The sequence below is a fragment of the Heteronotia binoei genome, chromosome 1 (assembly GCF_032191835.1).
Source record: "Heteronotia binoei isolate CCM8104 ecotype False Entrance Well chromosome 1, APGP_CSIRO_Hbin_v1, whole genome shotgun sequence".
Classification (NCBI taxonomy): Eukaryota; Metazoa; Chordata; class Lepidosauria; order Squamata; family Gekkonidae; genus Heteronotia; species Heteronotia binoei.
Window position 1 is genome coordinate 51,927,495 of NC_083223.1, and position 2,945 is coordinate 51,930,439.

Below are 2,945 nucleotides of genomic sequence, written 5' to 3' on the forward strand. Positions count from 1 at the left end.
CGGGCCTCCTTTGGCCCGGGGATTACCAGCAGCAGATGACACTAAATTGTTCAGGGTGGTGAGAACCAGAGAGGATTGTGAGGAACTCCAAAGGGATCTGTTGAGACTGGGTGAGTGGGCGTCAACGTGGCAGATGAGGTTCAATGTGGCCAAGTGCAAAGTAATGCACATTGGGGCCAAGAATCCCAGCTACAAATATAAGTTGATGGGGTGTGAACTGGCAGAGACTGACCAAGAGAGAGATCTTGGGGTCGTGTTAGATAACTCACTGAAAATGTCAAGACAGTGTGCGATTGCAATAAAAAAGGCCAACACCATGCTGGGAATTATTAGGAAGGGAACTGAAAACAAATCAGCCAGTATCACAATGCCCCTGTATAAATCGATGGCACGGTCTCATTTGGAATACTGTGTGCAATTCTGGTCACCGCACCTCAAAAAGGATATTATAGCATTGGAAAAAGACCAGAAAAGGGCAACTAGAATGATTAAAGGGTTGGAACACTTTCCCTATGAAGAAAGGCTAAAACGCTTGGGGCTCTTTCGCTTGCAGAAACATTGACTGCAGGGTGACATGATAGAGGTTTACAAGATTATGCATGGGATGGAGAAAGTAGAGAAAGAAGTACTTTTCTCCCTTTTTCACAATACAAGAACTCGTGGGCTTTCAATGAAATTGCTGAGCAGTCATGTTAAAACAGATAAAAGGAAGTACTTCCTCACCCAAAGGGTGATTAACATGTGGAATTCACTGCCACAGGAGGTGGTGGCGGCTACAAGCACAGCCAGCTGTAAGAGGGGATTGGATAAAAATATGAGCAGAGGTCCATCAGTGGCTATTAGCCACAGTATATATATATGTGTGTGTGTGTGTGTGTGTGTGTGTGTGCGTGTCTATGTATATGTATGTATGTGTGTGTGTGTATATACACACACACATATTGGCCAAAGGGTGATTAACATGTGGAATTCACTGCCACAGGAGGTGGTGGCGGCTACAAGCATAGACAGCTTCAAGAGGGGGTTAGATAAAAATATGGAGCAGAGGTCCATCAGTGGCTATTAGCCACAGTGTGTATATATATGTGTGTGTGTGTGTGTGTGTGTAATTTTTTTGGCCACTGTGTGACACAGAGTGTTGGACTGGATGCGCCATTGGCCTGATCCAACATGGCTTCTCTTATGTTCTTATCCCAGATGTTTCTCTTTGAAAGTTCTATGACAACCATGGAAGTAATAGATGCTACTCCCCCCCCCCCCATACAGATCTGTGCTACCTAGAAACCAGATCACATAGCACTGGGATTTTTTAATTAGAGGCAGAGTTTCTTACCTGGTTAGTTGCTCTCTTCAATGCCCAACTCATCTTAGCAGCAATATCTGGGGAAGGGGAGAGATAGTGATATAAAATGCCCTCTTCCCCATCCTTTCATGTTACATCGTACCTCCTAGGAGATCCAGTTTCCCAAGCTTCCATTTCTGGGTTGGTTTGTTTTTATTTATACCTTTCTCTTCCTTTTAAGGAATCTCTTTGTTTCCCACTCAGATATTGTTCAGGACTATCCATACCCATCTTAGCTTGAACAGCTTGAAATGAAGCAAACATTGATCTATCAACATCAGTATTGTCTACTCCAGCAACATATCTCCAAGGTAGGGATTCCAGTTGGAACCTGGGGACCCCCTGAAATTGCAACTCATTGCCAGACTACAGAGATCAGTTCCCCTGGAGAAAATGGATGCTTTGGAGGGTGAGTTCTATTGCATTTGACCTCACTCCCAGCTCCACCTCTAAATCAACCGGAGTTCCCCAACCTGGATCTGGCAACCCTAGACCCTGTCCCCTGCTGGTGGACACAAGGAACCTGGCAACCCTATTTACATATCACCAGCTACCTAATTCTTTGAACTGGAGATGCCAGGGATTGAACCTGGGACTTTCTGCATGCAAAGCAGATGCTCTGCCATTGAGCCACTGCCCCATAACAGGATACTTAGTGCAGAATGCTGCTGCCCGGCTGTTATTAGGGCTCCCAAGATGGGAGCACATTCGGCCGGGGCTTCGGGATCTGCACTGGCTGCCAATAATATATCGAGTCTGGTACAAGGTGGTGGTCATTACCTTTAAAGCCCTATATGGCCTAGGACCTGCCTACCTTAGGGACCGTCTCTCCCTACATGTTCCCCAGAGAGTACTGAGATTGGGTTCTCAAAACCTGCTTGTAATCCCCAGGCCAAAGGAGGCCCGTTTGAAATCTACCAGGGATTGGGCCTTCTTGGTAACAGCACCTTGCTGGTGGAACCAGCTGCCGGAAGAGGTGAGGGCCCTGCGGGACCTTGGGCAGTTCTGCAGGGCCTGCAAGACAGTACTCTTCCGGCTGGCTTACAACTAACCGACACTGGAAATTTTGGATGGTGGTAGTGTGCACTCTGACAGACCACTGGTTTTTATGTTTTATGTTTTATTAACTTACTGTTTTAAACTGTTGTAAACTGAGTAAAATATTGCCAGGGTGTTTACCCTCACTCTAACATTCTCATTGCTGTCGTTGCATAGAGCAAGGCAGAGGCTTGAGAGACCCATTCAAGTCCATTCCATGGAGCTCAGAATGCTGTAAGTCAGTTCTGGATAAGAGACTGTGAGTCTGCCTTAACACATTTGCTGAATTAATCAAACTTTAAGAGTCGGTAACCATAACCCTTTGGGAAATCACGGGAAGAGAATTTCTTCCACGGGGTGAACCTACCAGACCAAATGTTATTCCCATTAACCACAGAAATTTTAGACACAAGTTTGGAAGAAAGTTAACAACCTCTAGGCTGTCATGGTAAATTTCTTCACTGAGTTATAGCCACAATTGTCTTGGGACGTTGTAGGAAATTTAAGTTTTCTTTGGAGTGAGATGGCAGCCATTTGATGCTGCGAACCTTTATTTTTTTAAAAA

General features: G+C 45.3%; 1 non-coding gene across 1 annotated transcript; it reads right to left on the bottom strand.

Annotated features, from left to right (window-relative positions):
• Positions 1-1,910: 1,910 nt before the first annotated feature.
• On the bottom strand, positions 1,911-1,979 carry TRNAA-UGC (transfer RNA alanine (anticodon UGC)). Its single transcript has one exon. It is a non-coding gene; the product is annotated as a tRNA-Ala (tRNA).
• Positions 1,980-2,945: the final 966 nt, after the last annotated feature.